The sequence below is a fragment of the Suncus etruscus genome, chromosome 7 (assembly GCF_024139225.1).
Source record: "Suncus etruscus isolate mSunEtr1 chromosome 7, mSunEtr1.pri.cur, whole genome shotgun sequence".
NCBI lineage: Eukaryota > Metazoa > Chordata > Mammalia > Eulipotyphla > Soricidae > Suncus > Suncus etruscus.
Window position 1 is genome coordinate 104,657,184 of NC_064854.1, and position 10,841 is coordinate 104,668,024.

Genomic DNA, 10,841 nt, shown 5'->3' on the forward strand with positions numbered 1-10,841 from the left:
ATTATTGCATTATTTGGTTGTCTCGCATAATTCCTGTATTGAAAATAATATAAATTTTGCTTTTTTGTTGGATGGATTACTCTGCAGATGTCTATTAGCACATTAATAGTGTTTTGTAGTTCACTATTGCTGTGTTAATTTTTTATATAGTTGTTCTAAACATCGAAAGTAGGAAAGTAAAGTCTTCACATTTTTTTTCTTTTGGTTTTGGCTAACATTCAGAGGCCCTCAGGTGTTACTGACTTTGTGCGCAGAAAACATTCTTGGCAGGCTTGGGGGAACATATGGGATGACAGGGATTGATCCTGAGTCAGATGTGTGCAAGGCAAATGCCCTATCCACTGTTCTGTTGCTCCAGTCCAAGTCCCCACTTCTTATTAGTAAAAGTTATATTCTATATTTTAAATTTTGTCTATGTTTTATATATTTGGGACTCTGAAGGTCATATGGTGGGTCACAATTACTTAACTTAGAAAGTGTAGTGTGGTACTCGTTTAGGCAGCACATAATAGTAAAATTGAAACGATACAGAGAAGGTTAGCATGGCCCCTGTGCAAAGATGACATGCAAATTTGTGAAGTGTTCCATATTAAAAAAAAACAACAAGAAAGTGTAGTGTGGGAGAAAATATAGACAAAATGAAAGCATATGAATAAGATTATATTTCAATAGGACTTTGTTTATAAAACAGACATTGAGAGGCTGGAGTGGTGGAGCAAGCGGTAAGGCCTCTCTGCCTTGCACACACTAGCCTAGGATGGATCGTGGTTCGATCCCCTGGTGTCCCATATGGTCCCCTAATCAGGAGCAATTCCTGAGCACATAGCCAGGAGTAACCCCTGAGCATCACTAGGTGTGGCCCAAAAACCAAAAAAAAAAAAAAAAAAAAAAAAAAAAAAGAAAAACAGGCATTGAGGGCTAAAGAGATACTCAAAGGGACTGAGTACATGGCTTACATACAGAAATCCTGGGCTCAAACCCCAGCACTGCATAGTATGCTAAGCAGAGCATGAGATGCCAGGAGAAACTTACCAGTACAAATCCTGCAATAGTGCTGGATCACTGCCAAGAGTAGCTCCAAATTATAAAAAAAAATTTGCCCAAGGAAAATACAAACACTGGCAACAAATTCAGATAGAGGTTAAACTACATTTTATAATCTATATTCTAGATAATTGTTTTTATGAAATTAAAATTTATTAAATTTATTATTTTTTACAAAATATTTCTTACACTTTGGGGGCTATTTTATGTTATTCCAATAAACAGTCTAATTTTCTGAGTTTTATTTAAAGTTGTTCTGACTTACCAACTCATAATGAATTTATTTGTAAGAAACCATTTTTTTAATATCACAGTTTTGTAGCATGGAAATTGCTATCCATCATTATTTTCTTCTTTAAACTCATGTTTATGTCACTGGATCTTTATTATTGATTGATTTGACATATCAGAATGACCCAGAAACAATGTGGAATTCCTCATTTCAAATCCAAAGACTTTAAGTATTGATTTAAGTGAGGCAGATCTGTATTTTGAGTAAATATCTGCAAATCAATTGCAAAAATCATCCCAAGATGTATTATATTAATCTGAGAATGCACAAAACTATGTCGTTGACAGCAATTGGCAAAGATAAACCTTCAGAATTCCAAGAATATGCTTAAAGTTTCAGAAGTACAGGGCAGGGAAATTTTACCCATTTCAACGTACAGGTGTGACAACAGGAAAATTGAGCACTAATTGATTACTTGCTGCTCAGTGATATTAATCAGTCTGTAGCAGAATCCAAATGAATAAATAATCAAACCCCACTCTAAAGTAATGAAATGATAGATTGCTCAGGAAAGTTCTGCTTCCTAGACATGTTAGTCAGAGCTGACAAACATCTTGATGCTCTGGAAGAAAAGAAGAGACATGCCTGTAAGGTATTAATCAGTATTTGATTATTTCACAGCACAGTTTTTTTTTTTAAGAGTCCTGAATTGCTGCCACAAAGTTCCTCAGTGAGAAAAAGCAGAGAGGGAGGTTATCTTAGTTTAACAGACTTGGAACTAATGGTTCAGAGTGGCTTAGTGACACACTGGTAAGTTTATTCGCTTCAACATTGGAGCCCATGAGACAAAACTTGGATGCCATCCCAAATTTTCTGCCTGCAACTGTCTTAAAGCAACAAGTTTTTGTTTGCATTTTCTTTGGCTAAGAGACTAAAGAAGATATTAACAGCTACTGGTTGTTTTAGCTTATCTGATGCCAGGTCCTACTGTAAAATTTTGAAATATACTATATTATTTATTTAAATAATTCAAATAATTATTTATTCAAGTAATTATTATTCAGTAATATTATTTATTCAAATAATGCTATGTAGTTACTAAAGTGAGCCCTATTTTTTATTTTTTAATATAATTTTTATTTTAATCATAGTGGCTTACATATCATTCACAGTAATATTCCAGGTACATATTAACATTGAATCAGGGGAATTTCCATCACTGAATTGTCCTCCCTCCACCTCCGTTCCCATCCTGCCTCCCATATCCTACACCCTCACCCCAGGGGTGCTAGAATGAGTGGTCCCCTCTGTGCCTAGTTTATTACTTAGTGATCTTATAACGGGACTAGATAGTTCAAGTTGTGTGGTTTTTATTTGAGGAAGAGATAAGTAATAAAATGGGGTAAAAATCAACTACACTGGCAGTGGGCAGAGTCCTTCTAGAGGCGCTCATCCTTGGTTTGAGAGACTAAGGGGAAAAAAGAAGGTGAAACACCACAACCGTTCAAAAAGAAGTATCAAATAAGATATCCAGTGAGCACTGCAGCAATAAGGATATGCACCACATAATTGCTATGGTCTTGAGATAAAAAACATGACAGAGCGCAAAAAGGAAGAAGAGAAAAGAAGAAAGAAAAAGTAATTATATAAATAAACAAATGGACAACTACTTCAATGTCCACCCCAAGACAAAGAAATCGACAAAAACTAGATAAAAGAAAGAAAAAATAAGAAAAAAATATTTTTTGCTTTTTTTGTCTCTTCTTTCTTTTTTTTTTTTCCCCTCCTGCATAGGCACAGTAAATATTGGGGTCATTCGAAAAGAGAATCCCCTTGGCCTAAGAGATACAGGGTTTCTCCACCCTTGGAGTATATTGTCATGGGATTATCTATAGTTTCCTTTCAAGTTCATTTACTCTCCCCTTGGTGCTTTTGTGGTGTATGGGAGACTTTTTAAAGTGAGTCCTATTTTTAAGACAAGCTCAGACCGTGAATGGTTAAAGGATTAATGATATTGAATGTTTTCTTGTCAACTTTAGTACTCTCTTTAAATATTTCCCTGGATCCCTCAGAAAACTTTCTGATGCTTGGTAATTATATTTTCCGCCAAATAACATTAATGACATCCCGGTTTACTAACCAGTCTCTTGGAAATAAGAGTGACCCACATTGGGCTCCAGAACTAAATTGATAACCAAATTAAATTGCTTCCTAGACTATGTACTGTGACTCTTAATGACCCACATAAGCTGTTTCTGGGTTGGCCAATACTGCCTGCACCCTTTTTCTCAAATACAAGCATAACTAATTTGGAATATCCAAGAGGCTATCCATTGTTGGATATTGCTGTGTGAACTTGAATAAATAATATGATCAGCTGAATTTTAAGACTTATTTCCTGTCCCTAGTGTACAAGCACAATACCATCCTGTTACATACCAATAGAATTTATGAATATGATCCATCATTCCCATGATGAGACTATCTGTTAAAACCAAGAGTATATATTGGGTAAAATCAAGGCTAAAAGTTATTTGTTTTTGAGTTTTTCCAAAGGACAATATCTAAACTGGATCTGACTCAAGCAGGTGAACTGGCTTGTTGTGAAAAGACTGATTTTTCTTGAGGGAGCAAGCTGGCATGTTGTGAAAGTACTGCCTAGCAAAGAAAGTTTTGTGGATGATTTTGAGCGGGGAAACTATTAAGAAGACTAAGACCTCAATATTATAGTCCATAAAAAACTAACTTATGACATCCTCATGAGCTTCACAGAGCTGTTGAACTCAGAAAAGAAGGCAGCTCAGTTGATGCCTAGATTACAATCTTGCAAGGCCTTCAGCAAAAGCTCCATTCGTCTCAGCTAGGCTGCAACTACTTACCTGATGGATCTTGACATCTTTAGTGAGTGTTACTACAAGCTACTAAGGTTGTATCTTGTTATTGTTATTCAACAGAATAACTAATAAAGGAGTCTTTATGATAACAAATATAGAAAGCTTGCTAGAAAATGGATTATATCCATTCTCTGGGAATTAGAGTTCTCTAGAAAAAAAAATCACACACACACACACACACACACACATACATGCACAAACTCACATTGTCTACTGTCTGCAAGCAAGAGAGTTAGAAAAGCAGTAGTATAATTTCATCTATGTATAAATGCCAAAGGAAAAATGGAGAAAGCTTACTGAAGGCAGAACTATATTTGACAGTGTCAAAGAAATAGTATAGAGGTACATTTTATGCCTCTGACCCCAGCTGGATCCTGACATTTCATGGGGCCCTAGGTTGCAAAGATGTGTTGAATTCTCAGGCTCTTGCTCTTATCTTGTTGACTGAGACTCCCTGGAGAGTTGAAGAGCAACAACCTTTCCCCAAATTAGCATTTGAACCTATAAGCCTCAAGAACTTGTAACTTAATCACATTGGAAATTTGTTAAGTAGAGTTTTTATTTTTGACTTTTATTTTTTGTCACACCTAGTGGTATACTCTAGTCTACTGAACCATATCTCCAGCCCAAGAGTGTTTCTTTTTTAATGGTTAGCTCATCTTTCCTGCTCCATTTGACTTTAATGTCACAAGGTTAAAACACACAAATATACACACATTATTTATAATTAAATATATAGAGGGTTAAACAGAAGTGGTATATAATACATTAGCCTAGACCCTATTACTTCAGTTTTTTCTGCCACAAAGATAACATGAGATAGCTTCTCTGACTTCTGGAAACTAAAAGTGATCATGAGACTTATTTTGGTAACTTAAATATCATAAAGCACTTGTGGCAATTGTTGCTTATAGGTAAAAGCTTTTAAGAACCAATAATGTTGACTTAGAGATTTTATAAATGGACTGTTACATCCATTAGCAGGGTATGATGTTATATACCCATCCTCTATAGTAGCATTGACCACTGGACTCTTATAATTAAATTAATTAAACATATATAAATGTATTCAAATCCTTAACCACATTAGATTTATTTCAAGTATTCAACTGCTCCCTGAGAAACTATTTTGGTCAGTATAAATTTAAGTCATTTTACTTATTACAGAAAGATTTTTTTGGCAGCTGCTATAGAGTTAGAGACTATATTTTTGGTGACAAAGAAGAATGAACAAATTCAGAATTAATAACTTCTAATATATTAAGTGAATATGAAATAACCTGTGCCTTTTATCAACCTCTAATATTTCAATATTTTTATTATAGCATAACTGATAAATGTGGTCATTTGCGTACATATTTACTAAATAACTAAATTTTATCTGGTAGCGTTAGATAAAGAAGAGAGAATAAGAACTAGAGAGGAAAGTGAGTAAGAAACAAAAGCTCAAATTTAGCAATTTACTAACACATATGAAAGAAGGGCTTATGACAAAGGTTAAGATTAGGGGAAAATAGAAAAGCCAAGCCTGCACTGGTTCATTGCAAATTATGAACATGTCAATAGTGGACCCCAAATAAATAGGAGACTCATGCATTTACTGAGTAATAATAAATAATAAAGTTACATCTTGAATTCATATCTGACATTATTCAGCCCATTTTATTATTATGACATGTCACTTTATTAAACTATCATTTTTTAAACACGTCTACTTAGAATATTGTATTAATTTGCTGGGAAAATTATTTAAAGAACTCAATGATGGTGGATACATAGCACATTGTTTTTTTCCCCCAGAATTATTGCTAAAGCCAAACCATAATAAAGACACTGAAAGTATACTATGTACTAAAGTTAGGTGAGGAGGTCAACTATCTCCAGACAGTACTTAAGGGTGAAGAACTTTTGCTTTCACTCTGATTCAACTTTTCCACCCCATTAATAAGAGAAATTCATGGGGGAATAATTATTACCTCTACTTCACAGGAATGTGGTAAAAAAAAGAGGTAGTTTTACACATGGAGATATTGTTCCCAAGAAGTCAATTTTAACACTTGAGAGAAAAGCAACTCCCTCAATATTTGGTGGCAGGTGGGAAACATACAATTTCTCTTATATATGCCAACATTAATGGATAAAATAGGGGGGGGGAAGTTAAAGAGATATTTAAAGAATCAGGACAAAGGGTTAGTGGGTAAGACACTTGCCTTGCATGTAGTCAACTCAGGTTCAATCCCTGACATTTTATATGATCTCATGAGCAACTCTAGGAGTGATTTCTGGGTGCAGAGCCAGTAGTAAATACTGAGCACCAATGGTTGTGGCCCCAAAACAAAATCAAGCAAAACAAAAGAATCAAGGAAAAAAAATCAAAATAAATTCAAACTAGACCACTGTTTGTGGTCTAAATTGGTTTTAGCTAAAAAGGACCAAATTTAGAAAATACTCAAACCTTGTGGAATTGAGATAAAATATTAATGGATAAATTATTTGCTGAGAAAAAGTGGTAAGTTTTCAGACATTATTGAAGACTATTAAAATATCTTTCATCCATAACTCATGATTACTCCATGAACCAATAATAGTATGATCATATTGGAGTCCTAAGAAGATCTTGATGATATTCCTAGATTGCGCATCTGAGTAAATGCTTAAAAAATTGGGTTTTGAATACATTTTACCTCTATCACTAAAGCCTCTATTTGATGAAACATGAGTGATCACTTAAAGTATTGGAGATAAATTTGATATTCTTAGGCTGGTTTCAGTTTTGTACTTAATTCATGGATGAGAGAGCCATTATCTGGTAGCATCCAAAAATGTGGAAATTACTTGTTTCAGACAAGCACCTCCTGTTCTGTTATAGTTTTTGATTAAAATGAAAACTTAGCAAGTTTTAATACTTAAAATATGATGGCTTCATGGGCAATTGAAATCAGCTAGTTTCTTTGTTGGGTTTCTATTTTCAGGGCTTATAATAATATTTTTTTGAGTCAAACATGACATAATGATAGAACTCCTGGAGCTAGCAAAGATGATAAAGTGTTTTAGCCACAGCAGGTGCTCTGAAAAATCCTTTATTAAAAAGAGCTGCCAAACATAGGATCAGAGTGTGATGGATTGTACAAAAATTAAGAATGACATGCTATGAATTTACGATATTAATTTTACCACCTAATTAAAGCAATGGGAATGGTCTCCAAGCAGACTCTGGCTAGAGCTGGACAAGTATGATTGCATACCCCATGACTGCAAAGGAAGGAACTTGACCCAGTGTTCTGGCAAGGAGAGAGCTTGAATTAACTATGCATGACAGCAGAAGGTAACTAGCATTATTTAATTAGCACCTCCTCCTTTGACTTCTTATTCTAGCTTGATAGGTGGGCATTTTTTTCTCTGTGTGTAATTAGCCTTGGTAATATAGCTTTTCTGTTGATAGAGTAAACCCTCCTAACAGTAAGAGTGGCCAACTTCTAGACAGACTCAGAGTAATTCCTTCTCTGATGGTGTGTGCATTATGAGTGACTCAGACAGATTCAACAAAAATATTTACAAACAACCTCATGATTGCTGGGGAAGGTGTAGAATGATATGGTTTTATCTGCGCATTTATTCTTGCATAAAGTAAATTTAAGATATGTGTATGTTTCCTGTGACAGGTACGTAACATTATTTGACACAAATATGATGAAAGAACATATGAATACGTGTTTTCAAAGCCTTTGGAAGAGGATATGGCTAGCACCTGTCAAATAGATTACATATGAAACAAAGAGATTTTTAGAGTTTTTTTTTAAATGTAATTAAACAATGACTGTACTATACAAACTTACTTCTGCTTAAATGTTTATCATCTCATTGCTAGGTATTTCCTTCATTCATCCATTTCAAGACCTCTAAATTTGTCTTTCAATCAGCAGATTTATATATTTTTCCTCTCTGAACTCCCAGGAAGACAAGAATAAATAATACATACTCTTACACAGGTATTCATATACACAAAAAAGAGAATTATCACTGTTTTCAAATATAAATGTATTTATCATCCCAATAGATAATTTATGTTAATCAAATAATTCTTCTATGTTAAAAAGCATTACTTAGGCTGGAGTGACAGTATAGCAGGTAAAATGCTTGCATTGTATACAGCTGACCTGGGTTCTATCCCCAGCATCCCAGCGTCCCTCAAGCCTGAAAGGAATAATTCCTGAGTGTAGAGCCGAGAGTAACCCCTGAGCATTCATGGGTGTGACCCTTAAAACAAAACACACTAAAAGCATTACTGTGAATAGCATGAGCTTTCATAGGCAGTTTCATTAGTGCCTTTATATCCTATAGTTTTAGAAAATATTATAAAATTAGTGTTTTTTTTTTACAGAAAGGATGTTAGTAATGCTTATTCTTAAAATACTGTCCTAAAGATGAATTGGTATGTATATCTACATGTAGCATGCATCCAACAATTATTTGTTCTGTATATTTATATATTCACTATATAATTATGTATATATAACTTATATAAATAACTTATATTTATATATTTACTATGATCAGTGATGCAGTATTGTCATACAATACTATAATTTTCTTTCACTTTTTTGAGTTAATTAGCACAGGAGCCCTTAATTATATCAATCCTGACCCTTAGGTAATTTATGTTAAACTTTGGCTAATAAAAAAATTGGCAGAAAAAGCAGAAGAGAAGAAAGTTTGGCTGACTCAGTCAGATCCAAGATATTGCTCAACAACATCTGGCCAAAAATGTATTTTCTCCCATGAATCTATCTGATTTCTTGTGTGAAACTATAAGCTGAGACCCCCACATATTACATATTGGTGCCCAAACAGGGGCATGAAACATGAAAACTTCAGACCAATGAGTAGAGTAACAAATTTCTCAGGATACTGAGTAATGAAACTGGTATTGTCATGTCACCTGCTGTACTGAATGTGCTATACCCTCTACTGAGTATTAGCTTACAATCCACCTTCTACATTGCCTCATGCTGCTCTGAGTTACTTGCCAACATTTTCCAAGACAAACTGGCATATCTTTCAAAAATTCTTCTATGCACATGCCCCACCCAGGGAACAGTGCTTTTACAGTAGTGCAGAGTTCTTACTCAAATGACTTTTTAAGGCTGTTACTGCACCTAGTGGGATAAGCGAAATTACATTAGAGATTTCTAATGAAGGTGCAGAATACAAGAGTCAAGGGTGCTGGGCTGGAGTGATAGCACAGCAGCAGTAGGGCGTTTGCCTTGCAAGTGGCTGACCTGGGACAGACCTGAGTTTGATTCCTGGCATCCCATATGGTTCCTGAGCCTGCCAGGAAAGATTTCTGAGTGCAGATCCAAGAGTAACCTCTAAGCACCATTGGGTATGGTCCAACTCCCCCCCAAAAATAACAAAAACAAACAAAAAACATGAGTAAAGAGGTCTTAATCAAAAGACTCTCCCAGGGAGAGGATAAGCAATGTAGAGAGAGATAAGCAGGTGCTGGCAACCCAACTCTTAGGTACTGTTAAATGGTTCAATACTCAAAATGGCTATGGATTCATTAACAGAAATGTCACTAACAGGATATCTGTGTGCACTGTACAGCTATTAAGAGGAACAACACTAGGAAGTCTTTGCACAGTGTTTGAGATGGGGAGTTTGTGGAGTTTTATATCATGGAAGGACAGAAAGGTGTAGAAGGTTTGAACATACAAGAGCAGGGAGAATTCCAGTACAAAGCAGCTGCTATGTTCCCAATTAATGTAGGTTCTACCAATTCAACTTTTGGTCTTGTCCAGCTGAGACCTCTCAGGCAAGACAAACCAGGAATAAAGGGGAGCAAGCTGAAGACTCAGAACAGCATCCCAGATGCAGGTGCCCACCACCCTTCTGCAGAAAGGGCTGTGTGAGAGGCCCGAGGCCCTTAGCCAGCTGCAGCGAATTGAGGGATGATCAATTATGGATGTGTAGATGTGTGTGGATGTCCATGCTGTAAGCAAAATCTTTCTCTATCTCTCTAACACTTTCCTTTTTGGCCTTGGAGTGTTCCCCTCCTGTTTTTTTTTTTTTCAGATTCGTTCTACGAGAGATGGTCACTGCTTGCAACCGAGCTAACCAGATGAAGCAGCTTCCTCAAATGGATCTTTGGTTATTTTGATCAACAACTGCAGGAGATCATCATTACCCTGACTGCTTTTCACTGACAGATCACTTTATTAGCTGATTACTCTCTGATATTTCCTTATCCATGGGTTTTTGTAACAAATAGAAGAGGGGGGAATTGTTGTCATACCTTTAAAATCACTTTACTTTTTCCTTTTAACTTTTTTGAGTTAATTAGTACAAGTACTCTTAATTATGTCAACCCTAACCCTCAGGTGATTTATGTTAAACTCTTGCTAATATAAATGGAGGGATTGTTGACAAACACAACCAAGCAGAACATTTCCTGGCACTGAGCAGGTCCAGAGCCTGTAGTTGGACTCATGAGAATATACTTCATTGTTGGAGACATCCTGTATCTCATAGGCCAAGGAATTTTTTTTCTAATTTCCCCAATATTTTATGAGACTATGAAAAATAAAATAAAACAAACAAAAAACCCTCACCATACAAGCCCCCCTCCTTTTTAAAAATTCATATTTATAGCTTCTAGACAGGGGCTCCCG

At 35.4% G+C, this 10,841-nt stretch overlaps 1 non-coding gene across 1 annotated transcript; it reads left to right on the forward strand.

Moving 5' to 3' along the window:
* Positions 1-486: 486 nt before the first annotated feature.
* LOC126015311 (U6 spliceosomal RNA) lies at positions 487-594 on the forward strand. Its single transcript, XR_007498189.1, has one exon. It is a non-coding gene; the product is annotated as a U6 spliceosomal RNA (small nuclear RNA).
* The last annotated feature ends 10,247 nt before the right edge of the window (positions 595-10,841 follow it).